The 17,818-nt window shown below is 39.0% G+C and overlaps 1 long non-coding RNA gene across 1 annotated transcript in view; it reads left to right on the top strand.

Moving 5' to 3' along the window:
- Positions 1-1,474: 1,474 nt before the first annotated feature.
- The window catches only part of LOC136872536 (uncharacterized), a 35,170-nt gene continuing 18,826 nt past the window's right edge, over positions 1,475-17,818 (top strand). The window contains exon 1 of the long non-coding RNA XR_010859942.2: positions 1,475-1,609. This is a non-coding gene — a long non-coding RNA (uncharacterized lncRNA). The remainder of the gene's footprint in view (positions 1,610-17,818) is intronic.

Below are 17,818 nucleotides of genomic sequence, written 5' to 3'. Positions count from 1 at the left end.
TTTTATTCTATAGTGCAGCAGTTAACCTTCAATACCGATGTGTTGTAGGTGTGATCTGTGGGTTTTGAAATGTCACAGAAGCGATTTGGATAAGGTGTACAAGAAAGAAGGGACGTTACGCTTATATAAGAATTATAAGATCTGTTCTGATCCTTTCCAGGCCAGCAACTTTAGAAATCCTCGACAATACAGCCAAGGGTATGTTACATTTTTGCTCTAATTGTACGTAAATATTCCTTAAAGCATCACTATCGACAACATTTTCATACTTTTCTTTCTTTATTCCTCTTCTCAGTTCGAAAAATGAAGGTATCGGCCAAGGAAAGACAAGGGCTCAAATACGTCAGCCTCGTGTCGGTAGATTTACTGGCACGTGAAAGAACTCCTGCGGGACTGAATTCCGGCACTTCGGCGTCTCCGAAAACCGTAAAAGAGTAGTTAGTGGGACGTAAAACAAAAACATTATTATTATTATTATATTATTATTATTATTATTATTATTATTATTATTATTATTATTATTATTATTATTATTATTATTAAATGTTAATTCATTGCATCATATGTGTAAGGAATATCTTTCTGTTAGTAGGCTTCATGTTAAGAGGAAAACTGTCCAGCTATTAAATGTTAATTCATTGCATCATATATGTAAGGAATGTGCTGATATTTTTATTGACAATTGTCTTAATGTGATGATACAATGATTTTAAATGAGAAAAAAGACAAATCCAACCGTAAGAGTTCAGGCAGGAATGCTAAAACTAAAAAAGTAATGCATAAATGAAAGCAGCCCATTTCATATCTTGTTTATGGGTCTAATTTCAGTCTTTGAATAATAACCTTTTAAATAATTCTTCATTCATTTATACAGAATTGCTTTAGCAACTTCGAAGTTAATATCTCAATACCACTTTCTTTCTAGACGTAATTTATTTATCCATTTCCGTATATACATTTCCATTGATATTTGAATTTAGCGCGATTTGTTGAGGTCAAGTCACTAGGAGCGCCACCGTCGAATTGTCTCCCATTTTAGCAAGGCGAAATCCGTAAGTTTCGTGTATTGTCTCTACTGTATTTGCTGTGTTTTAATGTGTCTATTGTCCGACTCGTTGGCTGAACGGTCAGCGTACTGGCCTTCGGTTCAGAGGGTCCCGGGTTCGATTCCCGGCCGGGTCGGGGATTTTAACCTTAATTGGTTAATTCCTACGGCACGGGGGCTGGGTGTGTGTGTTGTCTTCATCATCATTTCATCCTCATCACGACGCGCAGGTCGCCTACGGGAGTCAAATAGAAAGACCTGCACCTGGCGAGCCGAACCCGTCCTGGGATATCCCGGCACTAAAAGCCATACTACATTTCATTTCAATGTGTCTATTGTTTAAAAATTATGTGTTTGTGACTGGGCGACACGACAAGAGTCCATACATTTCCAGAAGAAGAAGAAGAAAGTGTTGGGAATTCTGGGAATGACGTCATGTCGGCCAGTGGCTGGCTGGCTACATGTTAATGGCGCGTGAAGTCTTTAAAGTGTACCATTTTGGGCGGGCTGGCTGGGTCACCGGCATTGATAATGAACACGTCTCTCTTCTACAAGGACTTTAAGGTATGATTCATGTATATTTCTTCGCGAAGTAGTGTGTTACAAGCTGGAGTGAGTGCACTAGGATTGTACCGTTAGGAGCGTCAAGGAAGCGAGGAAATTATTTACGCAAGTTTTATTGTTGCTACATAGTTCTAATCGTGTCATTCTGATTTCGGTGTCCAAACTCGAGCGATTGCCGGTATTCTATTTGTTGTTTTTTTTCTAATGGTATAAAATGACAGGGTCACGGCCACATGAAAGTTAGTGATTTAAAACTGGTAGGTAATCTTTGTACATAAGAACGGAAACCTACTTACCCCTTGAGTCGTCCAGTTGCAAAACCTGTTATGTGCAGACAAACAAATTTTTCAGGAAGCTCAAAAAACTGTCATTTGTTGTGTAACAAAGATAGGAGTTTGAAATTTTGTAATTAAACTGTAAAAGTTCATCTTCGCCATGCCGCAAAATGTCAACAAAATATAACTTATAAACCCGTGTTATTTGCGAAAAATGTTTGGACATAACGAGTTTTGCAGCAGTTTTATGGAGATAAAGGTTTATGCAGCAGTATTTGAAATAGTGTGCAGATTCATGGTGAACATGTTTTATTAGCTACGTTTGAAAGTATTACACTATGAAAATAGCATGAATGGAAATAATTTTAACGTTAGGATATAATCTGTTTTGATATCTAATCCCCGCTCTTTGATTTTATGATTACATCAAGAAATCATCATTCATTCCAAACGTTTTATAAGTTCTTTAACATTTCGTACATTTATATTAACAATCTGTTATTGTCCTCAACAAAATCTCCCACATCAGTGTCATACTCTGGCATTTCACTGTTTAAAGTTTGCTGCTGGTCAGACAGTGTCTTAAAGAACGCGAGGTCATCGTTCGTTATCCACTCTTTCCCGTAATGCTTGGTCAGTAATGTGTTCAGGTCGTTGAGCTTTTCTTTCTTAAGAGGAAACCCCTTCCTCCACTGGTACTGGCACAGTAGTAGAGAAGGGTTTCCCACGCTTCAGTGTGCTTTTCACTTCACCACAATCACTGTTATAGTTTACTTCGGTTACATCGCGCATTCCTATCTACGAAATGTCAATGTAAATTTTGTCACAAATGGAACATAATTGCTTTTAATTAAATAAAGTGAAAAATCTGCGGTAAATTAAGAAATACCGTCGTTATTAGAGAAATACATAAGGCTTGTTGACAGGACTCCTTTATGTCGATTCCGCTGCTGGTGCCGCCTTTTGTTAATTTGTTGAGGTCTAGGGCTAGCACCGAGGAATGGGAGCGCTATGTCTCTGGATTCTCATTATCTTTGTCCATATGACTAGAGTGGCCAGTTCAAACAGCAAAATGGGGGTCAACAGCATTCACAATGTTATTTCGTTCTTCAATGAGGCAAATGACCATGTTATAGTGATGTGGCTGGAACTCTACGGAAAAACAACTAAGGACGCATTCAACAACTTGGTGCTGCACATTACAGAGAAATATCTTATGTACCACAAAAAAGTATTATTGTTGAAAGAAAAATAGCATGATCCCTGGACCAATAAATATTTTTCATTTTTGTTCGAACCAAAATAGCATGATCCCTGGACCAATAAATCACCGCCACGAACCTGGGAGAGGGGAGTCAGGGGGAGAGGTGACACTCCCACGTGGCGCGTCCCAGGTGGCGGATAGGGGTTCCTAACCGGCTTGCCGGCGGACTTGAGGGAAATAAAATACCTCTTGCGGACCAAACACACACACCCTGTGGGTGGGGGAGGCTGACGAATAATACACCCACTGGTATCCCCTGCCTGTCGTGAGAGGCGACTAAAAGGGGCGACCAAGGGATGCTTGGATTAGAACCATGAAACTACTTTTGATTAGTACCATCACGCGCGGAACACCATCGGTCGCTTTTACTTCCGATTAGTCCCACTCTGTTAGGTACTCCATATTTTTGTGATTCGTAGCACTCGAGGGGGGTTCAGTGTGGGTTTCCAGTACCCGTGAGTCGTGCCCGTGTGTGCAGCACCACAGGTCTGGGCGTTGCCTGTGAGTTGTACCCGTGTGAGCGACGCCACGCGTCTGGGCGTAGCCTGTGAGTTGTACCACTATATGAGCGACGCCACGCGTCTGGGCGTAGCCTGTGAGTTGTACCACTATATGAGCGACACCTGAAACGCCTGAAAAGCCATACATCTAATTTTTGATCTGATTTTTGATATGCTCTATTGGTTGAAAAATATCTAATTCCCTCCATGGGAATTTAGAATTACCACCGTGGGTCTGCGTTGCCAGTGATTAGTACCCACTATGTGAGGAACACCACGGGAATGCCGGCGCCCGTGCTTAGTACACCTAGGTGAGGAACCTCATCGGTTTGCGTTGGCTATGAGTGGCGCCATTGTGTGAGAAACACCATAGGTCTGTGTTACCTTTACGATGTTCAATACTTGTGAGTAGTACCTTAATGCTTGGAACACCGTGAGTTTACGCTACCTTTGATTAGTACCGCAGCTTGAGAAATATCATGGTTCTACTTCTCGCGACTTGTACCATACTGAGGGGCCGTAGACCTGGTTTTTGTACCCCTTCAGACATCAAGCATAATCGATTCAGGACTATGCTTTATAAGTGGTCCCTTGGTCAGTAATACTATTATTTATGACCGCTTTTGAGTCGGATCCACGGTTTTTTTGTTTTGTTTCTTGTTTTATTTTTTGTTATTTTTTGGGTTCATGTCCATCCATTCATTTTTCATGACATTTTTATTTCTTTTGGTCAGTGGATTTTTTGAACTTTTTGTTATTTCATTTCGTACCATTAGGGGCCGATGCCCTCGATGTTAGGCCCCTTAAAACGACAAGCATCATCATCATCAATAAATCACCAGTCCACAGAATTCTTCTTATGTACATTGGCCATAGCTTTTTGTCGCCTATTAAATCTTGCATATCGCGATACACTTCAGGAAATTATGCCATTGACAACTGAAGCAATGAAACTAAAGCAAAGAACTTCAGTGAACACAGACATCACATACGAAATTGTTGAAAGTGTTGGACAAACAAAAGACATACGTGTGTTACTGGGAGTGTAGCACCAAAGGTATTTGTCCACTGTTTTTTGTTTTGTTTCTTGTTTGTTTTTGGTTATTTTTTGGGTTCATGTCCATCCATTCATTTTTCATGACATTTTTATTTCTTTTGGTCAGTGGATTTTTTGAACTTTTTGTTATTTCATTTCGTACCATTAGGGGCCGATGCCCTCGATGTTAGGCCCCTTAAAACAACAAGCATCATCATCAATAAATCACCAGTCCACAGAATTCTTCTTATGTACATTGGCCATAGCTTTTTGTCGCCTATTAAATCTTGCATATCGCGATACACTTCAGGAAATTATGCCATTGACAACTGAAGCAATGAAACTAAAGCAAAGAACTTCAGTGAACACAGACATCACATACGAAATTGTTGAAAGTGTAAGACAAACAAAAGACATACTTGTGTTACTGTGAGCGTAGCACCAAAGGTATTTGTAAAGTACTAAAGTAGGTGTTTTTACTCATCACTCGGTGGAATATTTTCCTCCCGGTGCCATCTGTTGCAAAAATTGACTTTGTGCTTTCATGATTGGATTTGAAAGCTGCAGAGTAAAATAACAAACCTATGAAAGCTTTCAGCTCCATCATATCTACATTTCTCAAGTCTGTCTGTGATTTGCACTTGCTTCTCTCTCTGGGTCAATCCACGTGACTCACGTTACATTTGGAGAGCTTATACTCTAAATTAAATTCACATAGTACACAAACAAGTAACTGTGTAACTTTGATTCTGTGGTTATTAAGTACCCTATAGGTTGCTTACTTGTTTTCAAGCACTTTAAGAAAAATATATATTTTTTAAAATTTTCTATGATTTTTTAAAGTTGTGTGACTCATGTTACATGGAAATGACACACCATCAAGCAGTATTTCTGATTTTCGCTAAACTCTGCTCTGTTAATGATTTCATGATGATCATTTCTGAACATAGTGTACTATAGACATTAGTATACAATGTCATATAAAGAAAAAACATATATTTTGAGAACAACTATATTATTGTTCGATTAGTAATCGTGACTCATGTTACTAATGAGCGTGACTCACGTTACACCACTGCTATACCTATTCAGCCTTCCAGTGTCCTCTGGTATTTACAATTGTAGGTGCATTTAACTTTTTGGTTAACTGTGTATTAGTGCATTCTTAAAGTATATATATATATATATATATATATATACTTTAACATTTTCTGCATCTTTTTGAAATTTCCTGATACATTTTTTGTGGAGATGACACATCAAATAGTATTTCTGCTTTTTGCTAAACTCTGGTCTGTTAATGATTTCAAGATCATTTGTGGACATAGTGTACTACAAGTAATATAAAATATCATATAAAGGAAAACACTACAGTGTAAGAACAGCTATGTAATGGATTGATTACAATTTTGGCACATACATTATTCAACAGAATAACTCATGTTACATCACTTTCCTACTCAAATTTCCAGTGTCCACTGGCATTTACAACTGTAGGAGCATTTAACTTTTTGATTAATTGTGTGGAAGTGTAGTAGATTTCATCTGGACTAGACGGCCACTTCCAGTAACTTCCAGCCTGCTCCATTGTACTGATAAGGTACTCATTGTTTATTACTTCACGTACCTCACCAGGGTAACACTTCCCATCATACTGTACCATGTACCAGTCACCAGGATTCACTTCACAGCCAATTTCATTAAACCCTTTTTCAGTTATGAATGCTGTTAAAAGTGATGATTCATTTGCTGCAAAGCAATGTAGTTTTGAAATGCCAGCAACTGGTTTTACATTTGTTACAATATCCTTGAAATGCAGAGCTGTATTCCTTTCCAGGATGTCCGTGGATGATACTGGTAACACTTTCACATGCCCATCCACATATGCCTTTGCAAATTCAGAAGCGCATGTAACAGTACATTTACGCTGGCGAACGGAGTTCCATACCTTCACATCAAAGAAAAGTACAATAAGTTCCACCTTTTCAATACATTATATTATGTGACAGTTTTACGTTACAGTTAAACCTTCACATTTTTATACACTCGGGACTGGTTTCGACAGTGTCCCTGTCATCATCAGCCAAGAACAATTAATCGAGGACATTAAACCTTACAATATTTCAGGTATGATATAACAGTAAATATAAAATTATACATTATCTATCTACAAAAAGGTGTGAACATGTCCAGGTAAAAAATCATGATTAAGAAAAATCATGTCCTGTAGGGTGTGCATTTATAAAAAATTTTTCTAATTAAAATAACGTGTTAAAAATCTGCTATTATATTATAGCTATAGCAGAATATGTTTATAGGTGTAAATCTATGAAATTTTGGCACTCAAGACATATAGCTATGTTTGACAAGTTAAAGGTGTTCAAACATTTAGTTATTGTACTTTTCTTTGATGTGAATTCTGCTTCAATACGGAACCCAAATATGAAGTTCTTAAGTTCCATACCTTCCTCTTGACAGCACCACCAATTCCGTCAACCGGGCCCTTCCCATGCGACGTTGCAAAGAAATTCCACTGCAGGTTGATTCCGTGCTTCTTGCACAGTTCAGGAAGAAATGCTGCAATGTATTTGTTTTTAAATTGCGAAGCGGGACCATCTGACCAGATAAACACTTGTTTTGTTTCCTTGGGTAAAGTTCCGAGTAAAATGTCTACGTATGCTAGAATGGTGTCCTTTGAGTGAGTTAGATTATCACTGCATAATACAATGGGCTGCATTTTCCCAGAGTACCACACTGCAGCAGTAAATAGACTGACTTGTGCTTGCTGCCAGTGGGCACTCTGAATTTCATCTTGCGAGACACAGGTGTAGTTCTCTGCGAAGTCCACCTGAATTAATGCCTTGGACTCGAAGGTTTCTGTCTCAGCTTCTGCCCTCATCTGCCGATAGCTTTCAGCTTGTTTCATCTTAACGTAGCTGTGTTCAAGGAACTGAGGTACTATACTACAGATATGCTCAACAAGTTCAGTTGTGCTTCCTTCTTCCACAACTTTCTGGATGCGATCTTCACCATTATTTTTCCATACACACCATGTTGCCTCTCTTTCTTCTCTATCTCCAATGAATTTTAAAAATCCTTTTCCTTCAGAGCATACAGAGCATTTGTTGAGCCAACAATTCTCAGTGCTATTTTCACAGATAATACTATCTAAGAGATTGTTTTTAAACAACGGGACATTTTTGTCAGCATTATGAAGACCTTCCCATGCAAGATTAAAGTTCTCGTGGTACTTGCACAGACATACATTATGTGGCAGTTTGTTACTGAGAAGGACATACGGTGGCCGAAGCTTTGCGAACTTGCTACGACCAACTAATACATGGGGATACTGTTCTTGAAACATCTGGAAAGCTTCAGAAATGGTAAACATCAGATGTCGCACTTGCATTTTTGACTTTGAACCATCACTGTCAACTACTTCGATAGCATCCTTACGTCCAGTAGCCATTCTACTTATATCATCCTGACAATAAAAGTTTTTAATCATGAGGATCACTTCCTGATCAAGAGAATTGCCATGCCTGACTTCTTGATTTAGGAGTCTACGATTCAAAATTTTCTCTTCACAGTTGTCACCAAAAAGTTTCCTGACAACGGTACAGCGGCGGCGAGGTGATGATGGAAGTGCTTTCGTTGCTCTGATACTGCTTTACCTAAGGCTTGGGCACTTCGATATGCAGGCTGTTCAGTTTCAGCACTCTGAACCTTTTCTAAAGATTTTTTCTTTAGTGATCTGTGTTTTGCCACTCTCCGTCGTACCTCTTCCCTCTTTCTTTTCTGTACGTTGTCCCTTGTTACTCTTGGCAGCTTCTTCAAATTTTCACGCATCTTCATTCTGTGTTTCTTTGCTTCCTCTTGATGTTTTAATCTGTATTCATCGTATTTCCCTTCCTTTTTTAACTTTTCTCTTCTTCTCCTTTGGCGTTCTGCTGCTGTCATAGGCATCCTTAAATCGTCTTGTAAACCTAAAAAGTGAGGTTAAGGAAAAATAAGGTAGCAAGTTATATAAAATACTTGTTAATATCTACAATTTACTTTAAATACGAAGTTGTTTCGTTAGCCATGAGTTAGATTTTGTCAATCATAACCTGAAAGTTGTCTAAAGCGAGTGCAGGGAATGTGACAGATTTAAACTAAACTCATGAATTGCTGTGTACTACTGTGCAGTTAGCCTGAAGTATAATACATTTTGTTTGTTAAGAAAGGGTATTGCTAGCAGTTTTGTAAATATGCAATGTGAACATCAGTTTGAAGTGTCATTCATTTGCCGCGGAATATTTCGCGACGCCGCCGTGTCGTAGGCCAAAATTCGTCTCACGTTACACGTTTATTTTTCGTATTTTAATGCATTAGAGGCAAAAAATGAATATTGTTTTATTATAAGTGTTGCCAGATAGTGCCATGGGAAGAAGAAAAACGAGTTTAAACGAAACAACATCGTTGCATCTAGCTACAGGAAAACTTTTCCATGTTTTCGTGACTCACGTTACAATCAGTTTCATTATATAGAGATTATCATTTTCAGCGATTATACAAAAAGCAAACAAGAATATTACTGTCGCAAACTGCTTACCAGAATACGCTTTTCTAATCTGATATGGTTTCTCAACATGCGATTCCTTGTTTCAGTATAAAAAGTGGCATAAGATCACAGCACTATTTAGCCATCTCAGATCTCATAAACATGCGACAATTTTTGGCGCAAATATAACAAAAACATACGCGATGTATCGAATTCTGATACTTTCCCATTGTATTTTGAAGTTTCGCCAACCTAATTTCACCCAGTATCTACCAGAAAATATTAAAAAAGTATTCTGTATCTATGTCCCTGTTTTCATGGAATGACCCCTCTGCTGAGTTTTACATTTGTCCATCGAAGAATGATACAGAGAATATCATCCGTTATAAGATTCCATACAGATACGGGGTCAGCTTCATTACCAATTTGAGCTGCACGTCGTAAAGCTGGGAGTCTCAAAATATTGTGTTTCAGTGCCTGAGAATTTATATAGATTCTTGCCGTAATAATAACGAGGTTGAACTGCGTCACTATTACTTTCGTCGGAAGATTCACTCTCACTATTTTCTTCTATCTCATCATTCACTGCACTACCACTTCCTCGTGATTTTCACTAGTTTCAGAGTCCGAACTATGATCACTGTGAATTGCGATATTGTCTTCACAGCTGTCTCCATCACTACAGTCCTCTTCAAGCCACTCCTGCACAACTTTAGTAAAGCTTGCACTTGTAACACATGTCCTGGAAGTATCCATAGCAGTATTATTTGTGACACTAGTTCCTGCAGGACTGCTCTTACCACAAACCTCCTTCATGAAGTGTTATCACTGAGACTCTTCACTTCATACTCACTGAGAAATAAAACAGCAAGATCCGGTTTCACGGGCCGCTTGCATGCAATGGATGATGACTGATCGCTGATACAGTTCACATCCACTGATAACGTAAATAGCGAGGTCCGGTCTCACAGGCCGCTTCCTGAACATCAATCATGACTGCGTCTAACCTTGGACTTGTTACTGTCATACTACAGGGGTGAAGTTATTCTCAGAACCCGATAATAAGTTAGCTAGCAGCACAAGTAATTGCAACAGCAGAGTTTCCAGATATTTAAAGTCAACCATGCCGTAGCGGTCTCGGTGACCGGTCCTCGGTACTTGAGGGTTAACATTGGCCTCGATTCATCCAAAAACCCTATCAGGAGGGATAAATGAATGCCCTACCACAGGAAACAGCAGTGTTACTGTATCTTTTTTTATTGAAGGAGGAGCATCTACAGCCAAGAACTTGCCAAGCATTCCAATAATGATTTTATTTTTGTTCTGTCCTCTGCAACCGTTGGCGACCAGCTTGATGGAATGGTAATTTGCCAGGTTGGTAGTTGTTCATCTGTGGTAAACCGAGCTCGATAGATGCAGTCACTTAAGTGCGGCCAGTATCCAGTAATCGGGAGATAGTTGGTTCAATCCCCACTGTCGACAGCCCCGAAGTTGGTTTTCCGTGGTTTCCCATTTTCACACCACAGACATTCAGTAGTAACGGGTGTAGCACCCGGATGCATAAAATGTTTAAATAAAACAAAATAAATTTAGTCAAAACCTCAGATGTGGAATGATGGGTAGAACTAATATATGTAAACATCACACATATTTTTATTATTATTTATCTATTTTAATTCTTAATACAAATTTAAATTACAGTGGTAATGGGTGTTACTTAAATTGGACATGGTTCCTGAGGTTTACATGGTTTAACTTAAAACTTAAATTATAATAGTTCAAAATTATGAAAGAAATATAAGAGAGAGATTTATTAAAGAAATAAATCGTCCGTCCTCCAATGAGGGTGACCATTTGATCCGGAATACAGTTTCAATTTCAATGGAGTTTAAAAATATCAAGAAATGATGATTTAATCGTTGAAGCTGTTATCTTCTTTTTTCCCGGGGTTAGTGGGGGAGAAATGTCAATCACGTTCTCAGGTACAGATGGAAGTGAATGATTTGCAGAGAGTCCCTCAGTATCTGTATTACTATTTTTTCTAACTCGCAGAATGGAACTTTCAAGTTTTGTAGGAAGTTCGATGTTTGACTAGGGAGGGCACCTCTTGCTCCGAATAGCAGGCCTCTGACAATCCACCGATCGATAGGTATTTTATACTTTAGATGAAAGGTAAGGCAACCATGGAATATAAATAGCTTGCTTTTCTAAGTCCACATCCCGAGCCGGATCCAGGTCCCTTTCAAAGCGAATGGTGGGATCTAAGACTATCGCTTTCATGTCCTCTCTGTTGATGGCTACGATGTCCGCCCCCGATTAGAGTCATCGGTAGAGACGCAGTGAACCTCCTCGTGCACCTCCCATCCATGCTGTCTCAAGTCTTGAGCAATCGACGATCTTACACGGTGGTTGCGCATTAGTTCAGTGCTCCGGCAGAATCCCAGCACATGTCCAGCCAAAATGGCTGCAACGGGTTGTGTTGAATGACCTACCGGGAACCGACCTGACTGCAGTGAGGTTGCATGTCATCTTCACTGCATTCATGTATTCAGAGGAGGACGGAGGTGATTTATGAGTCATCCAGGAGTTTGCTTTCGGGCAGTCTGAATATAACACTACTCCTTTTCCTTTATGTGGTAGTTGACACCACGACTGAAAGGATCGATTTCTCATAATTTTGCGTAGTTTCCTTCCTATTTAGATGTTGATTCGCATAGGGAATCTGAAATATTTGTCCTGAATGAGTAAATTTATAATACCAATGTAAATGGTCCGTTATTGGACATTATAAATTTTCCAGCTAACTCATTCCTGGTTGCCAGCGTTTCGCTAGGGTGGGCTCATCAGTTGGTACCTAGCACACCTACCAATACGCTGGCTAGTGCATACCGTGGAGGCCACTGCATAGGCTAACTGGAGCCACCGGCTGTGTCAATGCACTAAGAGACTTTGTCTCATCACCAAAAATTGATGCCTGCTTGGCCATCAGATTATATAGATGATTCCCATAGGGAATCTGAAATATTTGTCCTGAATGAGTAAATTTATAATAGCAATGTAAATGGTTCGTTATTGGACATTATAAATTTTCCAGCTAACTCATTCCTGGTTCCCAGCATTTCGCCCTCGTGTGCTAGGGCTCCAGTTAGCCTACGCAGTGGCCTCCACGGTATGCACTAGCCAGCGTATTGGTAGGTGTGCTAGGTACCAACTGATGAGCCCATCCTAGCACACGAGGGCGAAACGCTGGCATCCAGGAATGAGTTAGGTGGAAAATTTATAATGTCCAATAACGGACCATTTACATTGGTATTAGTTTTCTTCCGTCAATCTTTGGGGGGAGACTTTCTTTTTTTATGTCAAGTCTGTGGAGTGCCATATCTTGTTCTTCAGGTAACTTCCTTACGTGTGGTAGGTGAACGTCCTGAACATGGAGTAAGCGATTACAAATATTGTAATGCTGTATATTTGCTTCCCATTCTGCGCAAATTATTCCCATCCCTCTGACCTTTCTGGCACTATAGAGCATCGAATTTGGAGTATCATCAGGCAGCATCATTATTTCTTTTACAGAACTTCTTATAATTTTGTCCAGATCTTTAAGAAAAGTGTTTGATAGTTGTGTCAACATAGTATAAATATTTTGTTCATTAAAAACTTATTGCATGACTTTAGCTATAAATAAAAAGTAACGGGATGGGTAACGGGTGTTATATAGTTTTTTTAAAAATCAGAATAAAATACATGAGTATAAAATACTAATACCAAGCATGTTTATATGTTACAGTACATTGTACAGCAAACAAATAAACAACTTAAACATTTTTAAATGCTTACATGAATTTAAAAAAATGTTAGCGTCTTAGATACCTTAGATTAATGAAAAAACCAAATTAAAAATATTGCCAATACTTAACTAATGACAAAAACAACTAATGATTGTTTATTAAACATATGACTTGAGTGTCAAGTATGTTTGTTATATTTGTATCCTGTGTCTCAAAACTTTGAGAAATAACTCTTGATGTTATTTCTCAAATACATCAATTTTTCCACTGAACTCGTATAGGATTGTGAAGAGGCCCTTTGGCTTGACTGAAGGGTTGGGGAGTTTGCCCAAAATATTATTAAAAGTTACAAGTTTGATATCTTTATCATTAGCTATAAAAACACTATTGGAACTATGTGATTTTAAGAACATTACAGACACATAGTCCTCATCGTCGACACTTCCTTGGCATATGGCCGCATAACATACATTTTTCCTTGCTGTAACTTCTGACCCTTGACTTGCTCACAAGGCATTTCAACAAGTATATACATTCCAGCGTGAACATCTACTGGATTTTTAAAAACACTCCCGGCTAGTTTCTTCTCCGACTGAAGGATTTCTTCCTCACTTGAACACTCTTAATCTGAATAGACATCTTCATACCGAAGTCTGGTTGTAGAAGTTGAGGGTTGAGAATATATGATGTCCTCAACATCTTGGAAAGCTGCTACCTTGGTCATTGAAGAAGTTGAAGTTCTCTCTACCAAAATATGGTTATTATCGTACACTCTAAAATGGTGGTTTGACTGAATATTGGGGATCGGGATAAACTTTTCCCAGTAGTTTTGGAGAACTGACTCATTCTGTGAAAGCTCACTTTTATCGACGTAAAAGCTTTCAATGTCAGTGACTTTATTCTCAACATATTCGTGGAAATCTTTTGCCGATTCTGTATGAATTTGTCTGTTTTCTTTCACCACTGTCCGTACATGTCGCTTTACTGTTCCGCCAATGCCGTCGACAGCACCTTTTCCATGGCTTGATGCGAAAAACTTCCATTCGATGACCAGTTCAAAATCGTCAGCTGGAGCCATTCCAGCTGATGAGTCCAAATGGCACGTCTGGACGAAACTCTGCAAAATGCACACGGCCTAACCACCCAAAAGCTGGTTCTATTCCCGTGATTATAAGATCTGCGGCCGTGAAAGCCGATAATTCAAAATCAGTTTCCAATTAATACAGAGCTGACATTGTGTAGTTGCTTTTAAACTGGCAAGCACAATTATCGCTAAAAATTATTAGTTTGTCAAGAAAGGAAAATTCTTTTTAATATCACTAACAACTTTACCAATTAAAGTCCATACACAGAACTTGCTGTGTGACTTGTCATTGCTTATCACAACATATGACTTTGTTTTATTATTTGACAACCAAGCACAACATTTAAATATACCTACTTGGTGGTGACTCCAGTGGGCTGACTGAATCTCATCCTGAAAGGTAATTGAATAGTTTTCAGCGAAGTCGATTTGTACAGCTGCATAAGATTCTGTATTTTTCTCTTTATTCAGGTTTTTCATGGATTCTTCAAAATAATCCTCCTGTATTTTTTTCAGCGACACTTGAAATGTGACATTTTGCTTTCTAGCTCCTTAACAGCTTCTCTTACATTCCCAGCGACAGCAATCAAATGGATTCCTCCTTCAACAGTCCATTTCTTCCAGATCTCCTGTTCTTCATGAAAATCAATTACAAGGTCACTCACTTCTTTTTTAAAACATTTTGAGCACTTCTCAAATATACAACTCTCGTTTAGTACATCGCAACATGTATATTCTAGAAGTTCTTCATGATTTTTGGAAAATTTGCATTTATTCCAATAAAAAAAATTACATTGGCGTGGTATTTGCAGACACACACATTGTGCGGCTTTTGAGAAACCGGTAATACATGTTTGGAACGTAGAGAGAGAAAAAGTGATTTCTTTACTTTAACTTCAGGATATTTAAGTTTAAACTCCTCAGAGGCCTCTCTTCCTGTCATTATCAAATGCCTTACTTGCATATGTACCCGCTTGCCAGTTTTTGGAAATTTTACTGATTTTACATAATTTTTCCCGGGTGCCTGCCTGCTGATCTTATCACTAGTATAAAAATCAGTTATACACTTCTTGTGGTCTTCAGATAGGGACCGATGTGGTAAATGTACAATGTTGTTATGGCTCTTTTAATTTCAATCCAATATCTAGTGCTAGTTTTTTTTACCACAGCACATTTTTTGCTAGGGCTTTCAGACTTGTTGTTTAATCTATTTACTGCTTTCCCAAAAGACTATCGGCATTTGTAACTGCCAATCAGAGATATTTCTTTGGTGGAATCAGCAGTGTTAATTTTAAGTTTATTACGGTGGTTTCTAACTCTCTAGAACCTTTCTACATTTTTCTTTTAATAATTGTTCATTTTCTTCTTTTATTTTATTTAATTCTCTTTTCTGCTTGTCACGATGTCTCTCGTTTAGAAGATGTGCCTCGTATTGATTTTTGTTGGTCTTCAGTCGTTCACGATAAGCTCCCATCAAAACCTTATCAATAGGTGCCATTTTCAAAAAAAAAAAAAAAAAAAATAAATATATATATATATATATATATATACACACAGTGTCAGAGGTATAATGTTAATAAGATGAGAAGTATGAGGAAACAAAAACTAGGCCAAAATGAAACAATCCTACCCTTAAGAGAATAAGCAATCAGTCGATTTAAGTAACCTAAAGTACATAACATCCAAAATAAAAACAAGTTGTAAATTTACTGCAAATAAACCTCTGATCTAGCTCCACAAGGTTTTCCAGTAAGTACACAGCCCATTTTTCAGTGGAACAGCATCTTAAAATTACCTGATCACTGTTTAGTATTTGCATAGTGAGTAGATGGAAGAAGTATGATCACTCCCCTAGTTCATCGGTTCCTCTGCTAGGCCGCTGTCTGAGCAGTATTTGAGCTTTAGCTTACAAGTCAGCATACGAATAAAAGACAATTATTGCACGCAAAATATTATGCTTTTGCTTACCATTCCACAAGTCAGTTGTCAGATAGTTTAGATAGCTTGCGGGTAGACTTTGTGGTCTTAGAAGATTTCAGTTCCTTTCTCACCTGTCTTGTTAAAAAATGAAATAGACATTTAATATAATGTAACACAAGTTTAGGGATAATGTCCGCAACATGGTCATTGCAGCATCCTAATTCTTTCGAGTTAATAGTGATACTGTGCAAACTGTCCACCACGAACCTGCTACGCAGGCGTAGCAGGGGGAGAGGTGATACTCCCACGTGGCGCGTCCCAGGTGGCGGATAGGGGGGTCCTAACCGGCTTGCCGGCGGACTTGAGGGAAATTAAATACCTCTCGCGGACCAAACACACACCCCCTGTGGGTGGGGGAGGCTGACGAATAATACACCCACGGTATCCCCTGCCTGTCGTGAGAGGTGACTAAAAGGGGTGACCAAGGGATGAATGAATTAGAACCATGAAACTACTCTTGATTTGTACCACCATGCGGGGAACACCATGGGTTGCATGTACTTGCGAGTAGTATCACTAACATGGTACGAAATATGTTTGTGATTCGTTGCAGTAAAAAGCCTGGCCGGGTGGATTCTAGTACCCGTGCGTTGTACCCATGCGGGCAACACCGCAGGTCTGGGCGTAGCCTGTGAGTTGTACCACTATATGAGCGACGCCGTGGGTCTGCGTTACATGTGATTAGTACTCACTATGTGCGAAACACCATGGGGCCCTTGGGATCGGCACCCGTGACTAGCACCCTAAGTGAGGAAACTCATCGGTTTGCATTGGCTGTGGGTGACGCCATTGTGTGAGAAACACCATAGGTCTGCGTTACCTGTACGAAGTACAATACTTGTGAGTAGTACCATCTTTTGTGGAACACCGTGAGTCTTCGCTACTTCTGATTAATACATGACACATACCATGGTTCTATTTTACTCGCGACATGTACCATTCTGTGGGGCCTTAGACGTGGATTTTGCACCCCCTTTAGACACCAAGCATCATTGTGCTTTATAAGTGGTTCCTTGGTCGGTAATAATGTTATTTTCGTTCTCTATTGAATCCGATCCACTGGTTTTTGTTTTTGTTTGTTTTTGTGTTTTGTTGGGTTCCTGTCCATCCATTCATTCTTCATGACATTTTTTATTTTTATTTTGGTCAATGGATGCCTTTATAATATTTGTTGTTTCATTTCGTACCATTAGGGGCCCATGACCTTCGATGTTAGGCCCCTTAAAACAACAAGCATCATCATCATCATCATCAAACTGTCCAAACACTCGTAAAATGTATCGCCCCATAGACTATGTTCACAGGAGAGTTTTTGTGCCACTAAATTTTCAACTTGTACGAACACATTATAAACTGCTCTTGAAGGATGGTTGAGGAAAGTGCTGTCAGTGCTGTATTTATTGCTATAGTCCCTAATAAATGTGAGGGCTGCGGCAAGTATTACTTCTGTAGGCTTTCCGGAAGCAGGCTGACACATTTATGACATTTTGTCACCTTGGATATATTGCATACTATATATCCTCCTAGATAAATCAAACACTCCTTTGCAAGACTGCGGCTATCACTGTTAATTATACCTAAATTGTTCTCCCAGTCCGGCAAGAGGTCATCTACGTTCTCAGTGAAGTCTAGCGCTTGTCTTATTTTTTGTGCATTTTCTACTACAGCCTTATTTGTCTCTTCTGTCTTCTTAGCCAGTGTTCTCATTTCATTGAGGAATGGTGTCAATGTCAGTTATC

This window comes from Anabrus simplex, chromosome 4 (genome assembly GCF_040414725.1).
Source record: "Anabrus simplex isolate iqAnaSimp1 chromosome 4, ASM4041472v1, whole genome shotgun sequence".
NCBI classification, from domain to species: domain Eukaryota; kingdom Metazoa; phylum Arthropoda; class Insecta; order Orthoptera; family Tettigoniidae; genus Anabrus; species Anabrus simplex.
This window is presented reverse-complemented; position numbering and strand designations above follow the sequence as displayed.